At 35.0% G+C, this 20,380-nt stretch overlaps 1 long non-coding RNA gene across 3 annotated transcripts in view; it reads right to left on the reverse strand.

Moving 5' to 3' along the window:
* Positions 1-312: 312 nt before the first annotated feature.
* The window catches only part of LOC109028669 (uncharacterized), a 109,337-nt gene continuing 89,269 nt past the window's right edge, over positions 313-20,380 (reverse strand). Inside the window, exon 6 of one of the 3 annotated variants that reach the window (XR_008668786.2) lies at positions 313-2,919. This is a non-coding gene — a long non-coding RNA (uncharacterized lncRNA). Of the gene's footprint in view, positions 2,920-5,499; positions 8,025-19,749; positions 19,911-20,380 lie in introns of those variants that run through there. The other 2 variants (XR_008668785.2, XR_008668788.2) reach the window with 2 other exon arrangements.

Below are 20,380 nucleotides of genomic sequence, written 5' to 3' on the forward strand. Positions count from 1 at the left end.
CCACCCCAAGAAGTTAGGCAAAGTTCAATAAAAAGAAAATAAGAATAAAAGGATCCAAAGTAAGTAAAAATGTACAAATAATAAAGAATAAAGCATAAATAAATAAAAAGCAAAATAAAAATACAAAAGAGAGGATCAACAAAGTAAACTATTAATTTTTTGAAAAGACCAGTAAAAAAGATAAAACTCTGGCAAGACTAATGAGACAGAGAAAAAGAAAAAGAGAAAGAGAAATCTTATCACTGATATCAGGAATGAATAAGAAAATTTTATTGATTCACTTTAGGCCCAGCAGAAAATAAGACAATAAGACATTGTGAACGAATTTATTTCAGCTAAAATGAAAAACTAAATAAAATTGACAAAGCTTTTCACAACACATATAAAACAAGCAATATAGAAAACTTATGTAATTATATATTTAATACAGAAAAGAAATTAGTAATTTTATATTTTACCATTGTGAAAATTTTGTGACTTAATGTTTTCATTGGGAAAACTTACCAAATATTTGAAGAAACCATATTTCAAATCTTAAATAAATTATTCCAGAGACTGGAATGAGGAAACACCCCTTAAATCAATTTAAATGGTAATTATAACTTTGATATTAAAACTGAGAACATCAGTACAGGCAAAGAAAATTACAGATAAACTAAAAGATACTAGATATAAAATTCTAAATAAAATATGAGTAAGCACAACGAACCAACATAGAAAGAGAATTCAACATTACCAAGGTCAATCCTAAAAAAGCCAATCAACATGTTGCATCCCATTAACAAGCTAAAGAAGAAAAATCATTTGAGTATCTCAGTAGTTTTAGAAAAAATTATCTTATAAAATTTATGTTACTATACGAATAGAGTGGAGCTTACTTAATTAAACAAAGATTTTTTTCAACAATAAACAGAGAAGCAAAAACATAACAAAACAAAACAAAAAATTTTAGAATCATCATACTGAAAGTGAAACATTAAAATATTTTCTCTGTACAAATAGGGACAAAAGAAAGACTCAAAATTACTACTTCTATTCAATATTGGAAAATGCTGTAAAGAACTAAAATAAATTAAAAGTATAAATATTGCAAATAGAAAATCTCTAAATGTTTACAGACAATAGGATTTTGTGTGTGTGTTTAAAAATTCAACAGACTCTAAACATTAATTTTTCAGAATTAATTGGAAAGTTGAGCAAACCTTCTGGTTTCTAGTACAACATTCAGAAACACACTACAAAGAAAAAGATATAATTTACAGTATATGAAAAATATCAAGTACATAGTAATAAATTTGACAAAAGGTGTACTTGAGTAGAAAAAATAAAAGTATAAAAATTTAATGAAAATCTTTAAGAAGGTCTAAAAAAATAGATTTATGGCATAGATTGCACTACAGAACAGTGAGTAACCTATAGTCTTTTCAAGTAATTAATGCAGAGGCATTTAAGTACTGATATGAAAATTATTGTACCTCCAATTTATACTGCAAAAATTCATTCCAAATAATGTATAGATTACATGTGAATAGCCAAACAAAGCTTTTGTAATACAACATAGGAGGCAATCTTTATGAATCCATAAGGGACCAGTTGAAAAGCATTATTCATTAATTATGTTTATTATTACAAAGTATGAGGAAGATTCCTTAAATTATTCAAAAGCATGAACATTGACCTGAAATGATACTCATGATATATAAAATGAGAAGAAGAAGTAAGAATAATAAATCCATAGTAATCAATGCCATTTGGCATTGACACTAAGAGAAGAGTATAGATTATGAACAGAATTAAAAGTCCAGAAATCAACTTTATATTTATGGTCAACTGACTTTTGACGAAAGTGCAAAGACAATTCAATAGGAAAAGAATAGTCATTTCACAAATGCTGTTGGAAAAATTATATATCCCCATTGCAATATTTTTTAATTAGAAAAAAGGGGGGAACCTTGCACCTCTACCTAACATTATATAGAAAATTTATTAAAAGTGGATCAAAGACCTAAATATAAGAGCTATAACGATAAAAACAAACAAAAGCATCTGGAAAAAAGAGAAATAAATTTTTTGACCTTGGATAAGGCAAATAATTCTTATATGTAATACCAAAATAATAATTCTTATAGGAAAAAAATTGATAAACTGCACTATACCAAAATTTGAAACTTCTGCATCTCGAATGACATCATTATGAAAATGAAAAATATGAGTGAAAAACTAGGAGAAAATATTTTCCAATCATATATCTGGTAAATAAGTTGTATCCAGAATATACAAAAATTTTCACCATTCAATAGAGAAGAAAAAATTTAAAAATGGGCAAAATAGTTGAGTATGTATTTCACCAAAGAGATACACAAATGACCCATGTTATTATTATTATGACTGCTTACTAAGCATCTACAATTCTCCATACCTTGTTAAAGATTCTCGACATTCCAAAACTAAAGATATTGCCTCTGTCCACCATTTTAAACGGCAAGAAAGTTTGAAATCTTTCTGATAAATACATACATATGGTGATAATGGAGCTAGAGCAAGGGTTTTTGAATTTAGCCTGAGAGGGGAGAGGGGTTTATCCAGGAGACACCTTGTTTCCAAGGAGACAAGACAATTGACTTCAACCTTAGAAGAGTCAGTTGTCTCAAAACATGTAAACTGGGAGTAGTCGGTTTAGTTTCACTTGCCTACTTTCATTAAATTATTTTTTCTTTTTGGCTCTTAATGCTCTTATTCCTTCTGTATTACCTTCCTCAAAAAACTAAGCCATTGGTCTTTATCTTCTGTGTAAAGTTTTCAGTTATCATGTCTCAGGTCCCAGGGTGGCTTGCTGCGTGAGGAAATGGTCTTCATGTATTAATACCAATAGACTCAAAAGGCACATCAGACTTTTAAGGTTGCGTACACCTATGGAAACTTGGACAAAAAAAAACCTTATAAACTTGCATAATGAAGTTCTCTCATTAAGCTGCTCCTATTTTAGATAGAAAATAAATGTACATTAAATTAGATTTATATTACTGTATTTAGTTGCCGGGTCCATTCCACAGACCCTGACCGAGCGACAGATGAAAGCAGTATTCAGACACAGGTATCCAGTGAAAGAGCAGGCTAGGGGACTGCCGGCACTAGGGGCCAAAGAAAGTTAGCAGTCTCCATAAGCCAGAGCCACTTGTATTTATTCAGTACAGATTTAATGACAAAGGCTTGGAGCCAACACAACCTGTGGATAATTAACATTGCCGTCCCCCCTTCCAGGGAGCAGTCTTGCAAGGGGATGATCAAAGGTCAGTTTCCGGACAACATAAGTAAACAAATTTATCTAGATAAACTCCTTTACACTCCTTTGTTGCCTACTTCTTGTCCTCAGCCTCAAGGTAAAAGAATTAGCCTCCTTCAGCTTTTATTCTCTCCCAAATCTTTGCAAAACCTCCCAGCCTTCAAAGAAGGTTTGCGTCTTTCCCTATAACTTTTCTTATAGCTTTTCCCACCACCCAGATCGATATCCTACATTTTGTGATGATACATACCCTTTTCTTTCTCTTTGTATAGATACAACATAGATTAATTTAGTATAAGGCATACCACTTTCAGAACCAGCCTCAGAACTTAGTGACTGATATGTTCTTCATCGAGCAAAATCATCTTTGAATTTGGAACACATCTTAGTGGATCCATGTATTAGCCATGTGATTTTCAAATATGTTACCTAACTTCTTTGAACGTAACCTGATTTTTAAAAGGGAATAATGTTACCTACTTTATCAGGATTGAGTCAATCAAGGTTCAGTCAGGAAAATAGACACCACCTTATCTGTTATCAATAGAAAGGGTTTAAATGTTGTGCTTAAAAAACAAATGGAAGATCTGAAACCACTGTCAACACAACAGAAGTATAGGGCTATGAAGAGCTCACTCCACGGCCATAGCAAATTCAAGATCTCTGCGAAGCTCATCCAGATAATCTCAGCTTGCAGCAATGATGCAGGTTCTTCTCAAACAGCTCATCTGAGTTACTTTGAACCTTGTAGCTGTCCAGGAGCAACTGTCTCTGGAGCATAATGGTCTCTCTTTGTCTCCTGCATTTTATGTATCAGACAGAATTTCTCATTTCTCTCTATGTAAAAACCATAAGTGGAAGTGAATTCACTAGAACTCAGTTCCTATTTTTCCTTGAATCAGGGAGAATTTAGAGGGGATGGTGCTGATACCAACTTTGTAAGACAATTCAGCACTGGTTATTGAGATATTAAGTAAGATTAAATGAAAGGGGTTTAGTATGTAGTGTCACAGTATATATTTAATAAGTGGTGATTATTATCATGAAGTAAAGTTCTAAGATGTTATATTCTCCCAAAGCAACCTAATCTATACTTAATAATTATTTACTGGAAAGACTGAATGTCCGCTCTAATTATTTATTGACACTTCTAGATAGTTATGTATGCCATTTTTGATTTTATATTAAATAGCTAAATTAAGACTATAGGAAAAATTGCCTTCATTATGATTTGATAGTGCTTTAATATATAAAAAACCAAGGCTTATACTTTCAACATATTGTAACTACCATTTCTAAATCATAAAAAAAGAGAAAAGATCTTTCCAGTATGGTGTACTTTAGTAGGAAACTGTATATTAATGGTTACATTTATAACATCTAAGAAAAGTTGAAGAGGGCGCTTTAAATTCACTGCTTCTTAATTCTTTCAATATTCTTAACAGCCCATTTATTCTACTGTATCATGAGAGTTCCATTAAACCAATACATTAAATTATTTCAGTGAAATGTTTAAGGCACTTTTAAAATAAAGGCTGACTTCAAATTTTTTAGAGGCATTGTGGCTGACATTGAATAACCAGGATAGAACTGATAATAGAATACTTCACAGGGTACAAATACCTTTAGCAACCCTCTATAATTAGCAATTTAATTGTAACCTACCCTTCAGAAGATATCCAAAACCCTATATTCAGCTTACGAATAATGCATTGTACTCAAATTATATAGTGAAGTATTGAAATTTACAGAACTACAAACTATGCTTTCATTTAATATTTGAATGGATTAACAGTATTAGCAACAATTTAAAAAATGACATAACTGGTATAATTATGTATACTAAGTAATTTAATATCTGCAGAAGTTCATGAAGTATGTACAATAGTGATCATGGTTTTTATGTTGATGAAGAAATTGAATCAAAGATGACTGAAATAACTTGCCCAGTATACAAAGCAATCAAGTGATGAAACCAAGAAATTAACACAGCAGTTTGATTATGTAACTGTTTATTCTAAACAGTGTGTTTCTATAATAAAGAATATCAGGCCTACCCAGACTCTCATTGCTCAGGTGAGTGTACTGAGGCCATACTTCCAGATTATTAGTCAATAATCTTATTATAATTAGAGAGATGACAGGATTACTATATTTTCTAAGTATCCTAAGAAAACCCTTAGCATCCTTACTATCTTTACTATCTTCAGGTAAAATCTAATATAAACTTATTTTACAACCTGATGATAAGTAGTAAAACAGGGATAAGATCGGAATGTGAAAAGTGAAAAAGAGAAAGTGGTGGGAGACTATTATTTTACATTTTACAGATAGGTATCTATGTTTTCCAATCATTTATTTACCAATAGTATCACAATAATCTTTAAAATAAGTTGTTGTGGCACAGTCCAGCCACTAGTCAGGCCACACTGAAACCACTAAGGAGCTGTGTGAAAGCTCCTGGACCTTTGTCATCTTCAAAATTAGCAAACTCCAAGTGATTTTAGTTTATCAATTGGAATATACTTTAGGTGGTTTCCTAGAACATGAGAGAACAATATTTATAGAACACCTGAGAATATTTTGAAGATTTTTACTTCTTTATGTGAGCAAAAAATGATAGTTGCTCTTTTGGTGGTAGTTCAGACTTCTATAGCTTAAAAACTTGAAGTAATGACCAGCTGATATAAACCTAATGAACTGACTTCACCATCTGATAGTCAACTTCTAGAAAGCACTATTATTATATGATAAGAGATAATGTGGGTTAATTAAGATTATCAAGCTTTTACATAACTTTGGGAACTCAAGGACTGAAACATTTCAGGGTTCACTGCTTTCATGCCAATGTAAAAGAAAAAATGAAGACATACTTAAAGTGTAATTCATTCTAAAAAGTTTACTAATGGAATTGCAAGAAGCTTTAATTACATCTAGTTTGCTGATTCATTTTCAATGCTTTTTTTCTTTGTGGATTTTAAATCAGAACATTTTAGAACCATGAAAATCTTTCAAAGAACATCTGATTCAGTTCTCCTAACATTTGCCTACAGACACTCAGATACTATCACTTCAAGTGCTTATTTAATTTGCAGATACCTGGACTCCAACCAAGACCTAGAGAATCAGCGTTTCCGAGAAAACAAAAAAAAAATTAAGAAAAGCTCAGAATATACAGTTTAGCAAGATTTTCAGACTGATTCATAAGTACAGTACATGTTAATAACTACCAACATGGTACAACTCCTCACTTTACATATAAATAAATTGAAGTTCTGAGAATTTAAGAGATTTACCTATGTTATACAGCTAGAATCGGAAGCAAAAAGACATTATTGAATGCCTTAAATGTCCAGTTAGTTTTGCTTCCATAAACCCCATGTCCTTCTAGGAGTATAGCACAAACTAAAATTTGACTAGGCAAATATTTATTAATGGGCTGTAGGTAGAAGAGTTATTCAAAGCAGTATAGATATACTAAAAATTAGAATGAAACGATTTACTGAGATTACTATCAATCAATTTCAGCTATTCATACCGGGGTGTCCTAAGAAGTTTATTATTTCCTTGTTATCAAGAAATAATCCTTTAACAACTAAATGGAGAACTACTTATTTAACAATTAAGGGAAGGGGGAATCAGAGCTTTGCTGAATTGATTAATTTAATGGCTGGAATTAATGGTTCTCTGTAATCTTACCCATTAAAAATGTCCTCATGTACTAATTGTGGGCTTGCCCATATGACTCTAACTAAAATAGTGGAAGAAAGAGTATTAGATTAAAATGAAAGATCTAGGTCCTCATTCCAACTCTGTTACTTGCTACTAATTAAGTGAAATTTTATAGAAATCTACTGAGGGACAATGTAGGACTCCTTCACCGCACAGACTAATTTTTTCCTACTGTACTCTTGTGTCCTCCTAGTGTAGTGTCCATATCAGAGTGGACTCTCCTCAGATGTCACTGCCATTGCAAAGAACATTTCCAAGATGTGGCTCCCAGTTATACAGAAGTCTGTTGATACACAATTGACTAAAATACTGCTGTCTTAGAAAAAAGACTTCTTTCCTTCCATTGTACTTTCTAGCAAAATATTCAAATAAAAACGAATGGGATTTTTATTTACCTTTATGAGTTTTAGAATTTCAAAAATATATTTTTATGCTTTTTTTCTAGAGGACTTGATTTACCTATTCTTTTCGTTGCAGAGGAAACTTAAATGTGATTTTCCAAAAATCAAGGAATAATTAGGCATAATTAATCACTAGAAACCAAAGGAAGCAATCAGAGATAATTAGACAAGATCTCATATTTAAGTCAGTTGAGCAGTAGCAACTAATTTTTGTTTAGTTCATATCCTGAATATGATGTATTTTTCTGGTAAAACAAACATCACCAGAATACAGCATCAACATTCAACATTTTTGGAAAAATAAAACTTTAGTTCTTATATAATGTCATAGAAATTACTTCTGTATTACTCTGTTTTCACACTGCTGATAAAGACATATCCAAGACTGGGCAATTTACAAAAGAAAGAGGTTGAACTGGACTTACAGTTCCACATGGCTGGGGAAGACTCACAATTATGGCAGAAGACAAGAAGGAGCAAGTCACATCTTACATGGATGGCAGCAGGCAAAGAGAGAGCTTGTACAGGGAGATTCCTGTTTTTCAAAGCCTTCAGATCTCATGAGACTTATTCACTTTCACAAGAACAGCACAGGAAAGACCTGCCCCCTACAACACGTGGGAATTCAAGGTGAGATTTGGGTGGGGACACAGCCAAACCATATCATCTTTTAAGCAAAATATCTTGAAAATTAAAGACTTACATTAGAAATTTTAGAAAGAATTATTTGACAAAAATTAAACTGTACCACAACAATAACTAGATTCTAGGGTAAACTGATTTTTCCAATGTGTGGTTGAATTCAATGGGACATAGCATCACAACTGAAAATACAGATGTACTGCTCTGGCAACTGAGTAGCAAGAAAAGAATGTGTTTTCTCTGCATTCTTTCTCCTGTATTATATATGCTCATAGCTGGATTTCCTCTTTCACTGCGGTGAGAACTCACATTTTTGGCAATAACTTTTTGAGAAAAATTCAAGAATGAGGCCAACTCCCCAAGCAGACTACAGGGAAAATTTGCATTAAACCCTAGTTAGAACCTACAGCCAGTAGCTATAATCAGACGAGACCCAGGCATTCTTTGTGGTGAGATTCTGTGGTCAGATTGCAATCTGTACTGCATTTGGTAGAGCTGACACCCAGTGCTGGGAATTCAGTCTTTCAAAGCTGTGCTTCTTCATTCATTGCAAATGAAATAAAAATCCTAAAATTTAGGGGAAAGGAGCAGAACACAGACTTATAGAATTACTTTCATTGCTATCAGATAACATAAAAGCTCTGAAAGAAGTCATAGTAAATATACACTATATTTGAATACTTTATAACTGTATGGCTTTTATAGTACTCTTTATAGTTCTTTAATCTTCCAAATTACCATGATGCCATTCGTTGATATATACCTCCTTCCTCTTTATTCAAGAATCTCTGAATAAAGATGGGAGCTTCCCTTTTCATCAGAAAGGCCAAATGAATTTTATCTGTGCTTGATGGATTGCACTTGTTCTTCCTTCTCCTCCCTCTTCTCTATTTTCTATATTCAACTTTATCAAGCTATAACTGATAAAATGCACCTATTTAAGGTATACAGATTAATGCATTTTGAATTTTTTTCTAAATTGTAATGCATGTAACCACTCAAGTAACCAGTATTCAATCAAGATAGATAATATTACTTTTATGCCCCAAAGTTTCTTTATGCCCAAAGGGAAAATGTCTACAGAGATTTCCAGGCCTGAAAATATGGAGATCTACAGGCACCATGAGGATTGCCTTTCCTTATAAGCTAAATGAGAAATAATTGGAGACTCTGCAGCAAAGGAGTGACTTATTTGACTTAGCTGAGGGTTTGTATAATCAGCAGGTTGAATGAGATATGATGATGCTCCTGTTCATAGTTTACGGGATTAAAAACCTGCTTTGTGTTAAAAGAGAAAATTTGCTGGGAATGCATAAACATAGCAAGTAACAATGCTTCATGGTAATGTTCATTAAAGCTCTACCCATATTTTTAAACAGAGCTGCTATAAACAGAATAATTAAATAAAATTCAAAGAAAGAAGCTGAAATATTTTAGCAAGTCTTTTTCCTAACACCTTTCTCATTTTTGAAAAGTTTACCTTCTTGTTGACTATACATATTTTTCCTTGCATTTTTGATATTGGCTAATGTCATTTTTAGGATAAACTTGAGGTTTTTTATATTTCTGTTTAAGCCTTTTATATAATCAGGGCATCACAATTAAGGTGTTCTCTCACTCTGTGATAATATTGTAACCAAGTCCAAACTTGTCCTGCTCACCACACAACAACCATTTTCAGGGTTTGCTGGCTCTCCGAAATAAAGTTGCTTTCCTTGCTCAAACAGGAGTTTGAGGAAGAAGAGCAACTTTATTTTGGAGAGCCAGCAAACCCTGAAAATGGTGAACTGATGTTCTAAAAAACTGTCTTAGGTCAGTAAAAATTTCAGGCTCTTATTATGTTAAAGGCAGGAGGAAGAGAAAGGGATTGTGAACAAGAGGTGACCAATGGCCACAGGCATTTGGGTACCAGTGAGGATCAGAAGAGGTTTGGAACTTCTTCATCCTTGGTCAGGTCACAATGTTCCTATAAATCTTTAACAAAACATAGCTAGTTGTTTACATATTTCCCTTTTAACCCCAGAGTTAGTTTCAAAAACTGCATGATTATTGTTTTTGTGTTTTTTCTTAGTGCTCTAAAATTATCCTAGCCTATGCGCAAGAATGGGTAAAGGCCCCTTAAACAAAAATGGAGTTAATTATGTTAGCTCTTTTGCTGATTCATTGTTACAATTCCCCACTGTCAAAGGCTCATTCCACAGTCTTGTAAGGTTAGGGACAGTGGGACATCGTCTCTCATCTGGGCGCTTCCTGCTGAACATGGTCAATGTGGGGCAACTGTGGAAATGAAACTATTTGACCTGGCAGCAAGTTGGTGTTCAGGACCTTATACTTTCCAAATCTTTAGAAGGACCCTATCTCCCAATCAAAAAGGACGTAGGGACATGTCTGTGGGATGAGTGGTCCTGCTAGAAGCAAACTCATGACATGTAGTAAGCATAGTACCTAGAGTGTTAACATATGTGGCAATTGCTATATCTCTTAAAGCATCAGTTGGTTTTTCCACTGGGGCAGAAACCTGGACTTGGCCTACCATATCATATTTCAAGGGGACTCAACTTTAGCCTACATTGGGGAGCCACTCTAATCCACAACAAGGCAACCAGCAATGACTTATCTCAAGTTAAATTAGTTCCTCAACATATTTGCTCTTTTTTAAAAGATTATGGTTAATCTTTTCATCAATTGTTGTCACCAAGATGCCCATCTAAAGGTTGTAGAAAAGAGTGAGTCACAGTTTCCCCTGACATTATTGTAATCATCATAGTCTTTGAATCAGGGGATAGATGAGTGTTAACTACAGAATCTGTGGCCCCCGTAGAAGAAAGTCAGATGTTTGTACCAGCTGGGTGTGGTAACTCACACCTGTAATCCCAACACCTTGGGAAGCTGAGGCAGGTGGATCACTTGAGATCGGGATTTCGAGACCAGCCTGGGCAACATGAAATCCTGTCTGGCCAACATAGTGAAACACTGTCTCTACTGAAAATACAACAACAACAACAAAAATAGCCTAGCATGGTAACAGATGCCTGTAATCTCAGCTATTTGGGAGACTGAGGCTTGAGAATCACTTGAAAGCAGGAGGCGGAGGTTGCAATGAACCAAGATTGTGCCACTGCACTCCAGCCTGGGCGACAAAGCAAGACTCTAACACACACACACACACACACACACACACACACACACACACGAAAGAAAATAAAATTTAAAATGTTAAAAAAATAAAAGTTTGTATCCCACTGTCAGTTGCACCTGGGGCTCCTGTGGAGATACAAGGATGGGTTGGCTAAAAATATGTATTTAACTAGTTACAGTAGGATCTATATTCATGGAGGTGATCCTGACACATGCATATTGAACAAACATGCATGCAACATATGACCCTGATTACCTTGTGGTGGAGACTTAATCCTTGCCTGGCATGGCTTTAGACTTGTTTATAGTTTCTGTCTTATTTCTAAAAGAATCTGTTCTGTCAGTCTTATAATCTCTATTTTAACATTAACTCTGATCAGTTGATGTGTCTAAACCATAAAATAGAAGGTATAATGATGCATATTTTACCTCCTGTCCCATAAGTGTTGGGAACTAAATTGTTAAGACACTTTTGGAAAGGCCAAAGGAGGCACTTACATTGTCTTGCCTTGGCCAAAGAAAGTGTCCATTCAGTTGGTGGGATGTTAGGATTTTATTTTTATAGTTTACATTCTTCCTTTTTCGTCAAGACATGCCAGAGGCAACATCAATTGCCAAAGTTTTATTTAGTTTAATGTAATTGCCAGGATGGTGTGGCTACCTGCCTCAGATCCATTATGTCACTTGGTGGGACCCCTATGGCCAAGTGGCTTAGAGTCAAAAGACTTACAGCCAATGAAACATTCTAGGCCATATGGGAATGGAAGTGGCCAGAGGGCCATTAACCAATACAACCCTTTTAAGTAACATAAGAGTCAAAAACCCAAAGCCAAAAAGAATGGTTACAGGATTGACTTGTCTATAAGTTCTGTGTGTTGACTCATCAGCTGTATGGGCACTTGTGTACTTGTCTTTGATTTGGAAGTTCTGAGCTAATTTCATCCCTAAAAACTGGCACTTAACAATCTCATATGTCCACCTCTTTCACGATAGTCCCTGGGCTTAGAGGGAAGGTGGTTGATACTGTATAGCTTTAGCAGCAGTCTGTTGGCAAAGCAAAATAGATGGGCCCAGTGGGATTGAACAGTTTTCAAAATCTGGAGATATTAGATGAGAGAGAAATGTAATCTTTATTGTTTTACCCAATTTCTGTAAGTCCTAAATAGCTCAAAAAGAGAGAAAAAAAAGGTTTTCTTAGCTCTGTAAAACCAAACATAAAGAATTAGCAACATTTCAAAAAAAAAGGTCAAAACCCCTGTCTGATTTTGACAATGATAGGAAAAGGAAGCTCACAGATAGCTAAACATTCAAATTATCTAGAATCTAGGACTCAGATTGAATGAAAATTACTAAATGAATCTCAGTATTTTTTAATGCAGGACTGTTCATATGTCTCACGAGGTAGTTACTTTGATTGTTATGTTTTCTCAGGTCTGAAGATAAGCCTGTGGTTAACTAAAGTTTGGTGTCAGATACTGGCAGGAGTTGGTGCCATCTTTAGATAAGATCTTTGTACTCTGAATCAAAGCCCTGTAACTTAACAGCACAGGATTAGTTAATAGCACATGATAAAGGACCTTTTCAAGGGGAGTGGAGGTGGTGATACTGGAGTTTATGATCTAACTGGAAGTTGTGAAAAGGATTCTTCAACCTCACAGTAATTTAATTTGTATAGCTTTGATAAGTCCCCAGTAATAAGTCTAGTTCAGAGACTTAGTTTAGAGTTTTGATTTTGAGGATGTTTATCAAAGGTGTTAAAAGGCTTGCAACATTTTATCAACATAGAATAATAGTTACTCATTTAGGCAAGAGTGATAATCAAAAGACTTTACAAGCAATACAGAAGAACTTACATCAATATAAAAGCCTTAACCTTTTTAAAGTTTTTCTAAGTAATCAGAAACCTAATAAAGACAGCATAGTAATTATCTTGATAAAATGTAAACTCTTGTTTCTTAACTTGATTATGAAAAAAGCAAAGAAAAACCTGCAGTGTGACTGCTTCTCCTTATGGGAAGCCCATTTAGATAACCTAGAAGTCAGACTTGATAGTAAAGGTATTTGACATTAACCATACACAGGGAGTGTGTTCAAGGTATGAGTATAGCAGGAGAATATATGACTCCTTGTAACTGCATGAGAAGTTTCCCAGTTACATGAAATGATTCAGAAATATGAAGAAAAGCAAAGAGGACAAAATCAAGTTAGATTTTTGGAAAACATTACTTTTTAGACATTCAAGATGAAGCATTTTAGCATCAGGCCACAACAACAATTAGAAACAGAGAAAAAGAGTTACAGGAGCTAAGATAAAAGTTGAGAGAGAGTGATCATCTCAGGCCTTTTAAAAGGGAGAGAAACAATGAAAATAGTGATACACAGCAAAAGCTGAAAATTCTTTTGTGTTTTTTTGTTTGTTTGTTTGTTTGTTTCGAGACAAGGTCTCACTCTGTTGCCCAGGCCCGAATGCAGTGCAGCAGTTGTGGCTCTCAATGCAGCCTTGACCTGCTGGGCTCAAGCAATCTTCCTACCTCAGTCTCCTAAGTACCTAGGCCTATAGGCACATGCCATCATGTCCTGATAATTTTAATTCTTTTAAGTTTTTATGAAGGTAGAATCTCACTATGTTGCCTAGGCTATTCTTGAGCTCCTGGCTTCAACCAAATCTCTTATCTCAGCCTCCCAAAGTGCTGGGATTATAGGTATGAGGCACAAAGTGCTGGGATTATAGGCATGAGCACCTGGCCAAAAGTTGAACTTCCAAGATATAAATCTAAGGAGTTTTCAAAAGGAGACAGGTGATAGAATTAAAAATAAAAACCTCTTATAATTTTATTAAGAGTAAATAAATACTTTCCTTTATAATTATAACGAACTTACATATACAATTCCTTTCATAAATTCCATTTCACAAACCTTATCATGACTTACAGAGACCATTTATGACATGTTTGGACTTTGTGTTTTTCCCATACTTCCCTCTCTTTTACAAAACCAGTCATTGTACTGTAGGATAAAAATTTAGCATACAAGATCCCTTTCCATACAAAATTATTCTTTTTTCTTTATAATTTTCCCTACAAAAATACATCTTCATATCCTTAAGTATCTTTGCATTATTCCTACTTGTTTCTTCCTACCTTCTTTCATAACTTTTAAATAGTCTACAAATTACATAAATTACCTCTTTTCTTAATAAAAACACAACTTACAGAATTATGTATTAACTAGAACTCTTGTTCTTAGTAGCCTTAAATTTTAGGAAGCAGCAAATTGTTACCTGCCTCTCAGATGTTAACATTTTATAGATGAAACCACTCCACAATTTTTAGTAACATGTTTTCCATATGATAACACTTTCTTAATTGAAAATTACCCAGACATCCAACAAGCATCTACTATTCAATTCAAAATAATTTTAAGATTTTAAATTACAAAATTTATAAGTGAGCATGTATCCCATTTACATGTACTTATTTATTTATTTATTTTTGAGACAGGGTTTTGTTCTATTGCCCAGGCTGGAGTGAAGTGGCATGCTCATGGCTCACTGTAGCTTCAACCTCCCAGACTCAAGTGATTCTTCCACCTAAATTTCCTGAATATCTGGGAACACAGCTGTGAGCCAATATGCTCAGCTAAAAATATTTTTTAAATTTTAAGAAAATTTGTTTAGAGATAGGGGTCTCACTATGTTGCCAGGGCTGCTTTTGAACCCCTGAGCTCAAGCAATACTTCTACCTTGGCCTCCCAAAGTGTTGGCATTACAGGTGTGAGCCACTTTACCCAGAAATTCATTAATATTAACATTTTATCCAAATTATTTCTGAAAACTGAGATATTAGACAAAGCTAGTCATCATTTCAAGTTATTTTCTTGTTAACCATTTAGTGTACCCTTGGAATACCAAGTATTCACCTAAGAAAGAACCTTAAAGTGAAACACATGAGCATCTTGCTGATAACTCAGAAAATTCAGGTGTTTTTATTGAATTAGCAATCTTAAATTAGTCTTATTTGTCAAAAAATTCACATAAACAAAGATTATTCTTTTTTTGGTTGGGTTTGTAGTCTTATAACTTTTGTGGTTGTGCCAACCCCTGACACCTTAAAATTTCTAGCAGAGGCAAAATATAAAATAATCTGTAAGCCCACATAAAAAATATATGCTTACAATTCCAAAGGCATTTCTAGTTTTGTTTTACTAATAATTTTAAAATTATTTTTATTTATGAAAGATTACTAAATTTATGTGAACATGAAAAGCATTTGGATTTACTTAATTTGTGAGTAATCATTTACTTATAAGCCAATTTGGCAACATGCTGGACATGACTTTAACATAATACGTGTACATACACATATGAACACATATACACACAAAATCAAAGATCCTGTATCTTTTACCTTGGAACTCTAATCATATGACAGCATCACAAAGTCACCAGCCTATAAAAGATATAGCTGGATCCAAATTATTTCTGACAAAATTGAGACCTGTCCACATGGCTAAACTTTGTCTGGTTGGTAATCCAGTGAAGGTTGTGGACCAAAATTTTGGGTCAAGCACATTTCAGGGAAGTTTAATAATTTAGAAAAGCCTCTTTTACCACCACCCCCTTTTCCCTTCAGTTTCAAATGAGTTTGCAGTGTTTATGTTTTAGCTAGAACTGACTTAACTGTATAAGAAAAAAAAAATCTCCAAGTAACCTTGAATTGGTGTCAGCATAAACAGTGAGTTTTATCCCAACACCAATAGCTTACAAAGCTATTTCCTCTCACAGTAGATTCAATGTAGGCAGAAAAATAAAGAGAAAAATAGATAGAGAGCTTTAGAAGACTTTACTTAACTCTATAGTTGCAAGTTAACCATTTGAGCTCTGAATTTTTCTTGCTGTAATTTGCTGATCAGTTTAAAATGTGCAAAAAAGGGCCATAATATATAACCATCTAGAGTCCCAGAAAACCTGGCATGTCTTTTAACTTTCCCATTTTTTTAAAGATGTAACCCAAGAGCCCACAAAGACAACTGGAAGACAAATGCAAATGAACTGGTTCTCAAATTGGGTAAAAATCTAATACCTGGCTGGGCACAGTGGCTTATGCCTGTAATCCAGCACCCACCCGAGGTGGGTGGATCGCAAGGCCAGGAGATGGAGACTGTCTTGGCTAACATGGTAAAACCCTGTCTCTACTAAAAATACAAAAAAAAAAAAATTAGCTGGGCATGGTGGCAGGTGCCTGTAGTCCCAGCTACTCGGGAGGGTGAGGCAGGAGAATGGCACGAGCCCGGGAGGCGGAGCTTGCAGTGAGCCGAGATCATGCCACTGCACTCCAGCTTGGGCAACCGAGGGAGACTTCATCTAAAAAAAAAGAAAAATCCAATAGCTATTCCCCTCTCCAATAGGGTACTCCAGTCAATACACAAAGTGGCTTATTGCAAGGAAAAACCCAAATACAAGGTAAAAGGAGCTGTTAACTCTACACACCAGAGTGGCCTACTCTGTCCTGGAGCATGTCAGCTTCCCCAGACACACCGCTTTTCCTAACACCAGTGAAGTGTTGCAGGCAGCTGATGCTGGGAAGAGGAAAGAAGGGAGATCCCCCAAGCCAAAGCAATTTTGGCAGCTGGGGTGTCTCTAGAATCCCAGCTATGGGGTCAGCTAGCAACAAGTAGCTTGCATTCAAAGTGATTGATGCTTTGCTTGGTAGTGTGAACGCTGCTGTTCCCAGTTGCTCCATCTGTTGGATACCAGGCAAGCTAGACCACTTGAAGTTTACAATCCCATGTTGGGCACCAAAAATTGTAGCTTAACCCGGGTTCAGCTGCTTGCTGCTCAAAAGCCAAACTCGAAAGAGAAGTGTTGATGAGAGGAAATGCAGGTTTATTCAGGAGCCAACAACCAGAGGATATGACCAACTAGTGTTGCAAAACTATCTCAGGTTTCTTAGGGTGGCCAAAATGGTTTTAAAGGGGAATGAGATTTTGTAATTATGAATATACGTATTTTTTTTTGAGACGGAGTCTCGCTCTGTCACCCAGCTGGAGTGCAGTGGCACCATCTCAGCTCACTGCAACCTTTGCCTCCTGAGTTCAAGTGATTCTCCTGCCTCAGCCTCCTGAGTAGCTGGGATTACAGGTACGTGCCCCCGTGCCTGGCTAATTTTTTTGGAATATACACATTTTTAAAGGGAAATGGTGACTTGCCCAATAAAATGCTTAAATTTAGGTTAAATATGTCTCATAAGTATTAAAGGCAGAAATATTTTGTTGAATTATTATACTACTCTTTTTTGTATTTCATTTATGAATGCAAAGTATCTACTCTAATGCAGGGGTATCCAACCTTTTGGCTTCCCTGGGCCACACTGGAAGAAGAATTGTCTTGGACCACAAATAAAATACACTAACACTAACAATAACACTAACAATAGCTGATGAGCTGAAAACAAAAAAATCACAACAAAATCTCATAATGTTTTCAGGAAATTTATGAATTTCTTTTGGGCCACATTCAAAACTATCCTGGGCTGCATGTGGTCAATGGGCTGTGGGTTGGACAATCTTGCTCTAGTGTATATCAAGATTTAACTTTTAGAGGCATTAGTATAGGTAATATTAAAAATTAGCCATTATATACACATACACACACATGCAACACACATGCATACACTGTGCTAGCATATACTATTTATTTATTCAGCAAGCATATTTTGAACAAATCTGTTAGATTTCCTCAAATTTATTATATAATTCTCATATTAAGATGAACTAAGTTTATATGTAAGATAATTCAGAAGAATGCTGGATTAAATACCAACTCTAATATAATTGCTTCCTATGAATTTTATTTTTAATTTGCATAGAAGTATAACCTGAGGCAGAGCGTAACATTGTCTCCACTGTTGCATGGATCATGATGAGATTTTGCCACACCAGGTCCTCCTAGGCTTTTCAGTTTTACTTTGGCCTCTTGGGATTCTAAAAGGCACTAGCATCTGTGAGCAAAGGTGAAACTAGGTGCAAAGCATCTAGATTCTAGGCACTGAAATCGGCTGAAGGACACCTACAGCAAATACGTGTAAGGACATCTTGAGCTTTTTGTGGGAGTGTACAGGCATTGTATACTAGCACACAAAAGTCAGTGCTTAAAGCTGAAGAGCCCACTGTCTCAGAAAAAGATGAAAGCCTTGGGCTTCATATAGAAGGCAAAACTGGAGTCATGTGACTCTAAGGCAACACACAGTGCTATAATCCAGTAGAACTGTATATTTTTTCATCAAGTCTAACTTGCCCAAAAACAATTCTCCCTTTGTATGTAATCTTAGAGGGTGAGGGAGGCAAATTTCTTCTTTCAAACCACAAGGGGAGCATTTAATTCAACTGAACAAAGACAATAATTCTTCCCCTCTTGACCTAAAGGAACAATAACAGTTTGCAAAAGCAACCAATTTATAAGCCCCACAGGCTCAGAGCAAATCTGGCTTTTGCATTAGTGCCCAGAAACTCACATTTAATTATGGGCCTTGAGAAGGAGTAACTGACAAAGCCAAATTAACAGTCTCTTCCTTAGATTTGCTGTGTGAAGTAATTCCCAGTTGCTTCTTTCTTGATTCCATATGCAATTGGAAATCTAGTGGAAATGTCCCCTCTTTAACCACAGGACTGATAGCTTTCCTCCTCTGTCATGCATCAGGACTTGTTTCCATCGCAGCCACTTTGGGGAATGAAAAGAGCTTACATGATACTCTTTCTATAGGTGAAATTTTAAGAATGAAGCATTAGCGTTCACTTGCACAAGAACAAGGATTGCTTGGATACATTTTCTGTAAAGATAGGGCCTGTGTTCTCTTTATATAACAAGGTGTTAAGCCATTTAACAAAGGCTCTTCTTACTTCAGGTTGGCTCAGAATCAAATATATTCCCTGCCAACATTACAATCTTAGGCAGATTGCTCTCTATTAGCTCACAAAGGTGCAGAGAATCCTACTCAAGATTTTGCATTTATATTGTCATTTCTGCCCTGAATTACATATCAGGGCTGCAAAAGAGAAACCTGTCACATGTGTGCTAATTTCTCTATTAAAGTACCCATTTTGTAGCCTGAGATCCAGAAGTATGAATATGGAGGGCTGACAGCAGTCCAGGTACCATGTAAATAATTTTTCAGGGGATTCCTTAAATTCCACAATTTTGAGGGCTCAAATTTGGAGCCATCATTGCATTGACTGTGAAATACAACTCAGCAAGAAGTATTGCTAACTGAAAAACAAACAAAAACCAAGGCTAAATCATAGTTTTCACAACTGTCCTGTAATTTACCTCAAAATTCGTGGAACTCTTGCTTTCTGTTAAATTACTCACTGAATGTGAAATATTTTCATCTATTCCTGTGGTAAAATCATAATCTCTATTCTCTTTCAAATAGAAATCTCCAGAATTAATTTCACCTTAAAGGCCTATACCTATAAATCCTAAATGACTACCAATTATTATACATACATAAAAATTATTATAACCATTTTTGTGGCCACTATTTTTATTCCATATTCCATATCTAAGCAATGGTTTTATCAGGTTCCCAACTGGAAAAATGTAAGCTTCATCATGCTTTGCCTCACTTATGTAATGGTCACAAAATTATATGGATCTCATCTTACCTTATTTACAGCTCTTAAAATTCTTACCTCCTCCCACTACCGCATCATTTCCACTGATAATAATAAAAAGAAGAAAAAAAAACTCTTTAAAATAATGATTTATTTACTTTTTAACTTTTCTTTTAGGTTCAGTCCAGGTTTGTTATATAGGCAAATATATAACAAGTGCAGATTTATTATATAGGCAAATTGTGTGTTGTGGGGGTTTGGTATACAGATATGTTTCTCACCCAAGTAATCAGCTTAATAACTGATAGGTAGTTTTTCAATCCATACCCTCCTTCCACACTCCCCTGTTACGTAGGCCCTGGTGTCTGTTCCCTTTTCTGTGTCCATATGTACTCAATGCTTAACTCCCACTTATACATGAGAATATGTGGTATTTGGTTTTTTCGGGGGAACCATCCCCCAATATTTCAACATAGGTTCTTTCTATTTTCCCTAAGTGTCGGCTGGTCTGAGAAATAAGGAGAAAGAGTACAAAGAGAGGAATTTTACAGCTGGGCCGCCGGGGGTGACATCA

The sequence above is a fragment of the Gorilla gorilla genome, chromosome 8 (genome assembly GCF_029281585.2).
Source record: "Gorilla gorilla gorilla isolate KB3781 chromosome 8, NHGRI_mGorGor1-v2.1_pri, whole genome shotgun sequence".
NCBI classification, from domain to species: domain Eukaryota; kingdom Metazoa; phylum Chordata; class Mammalia; order Primates; family Hominidae; genus Gorilla; species Gorilla gorilla.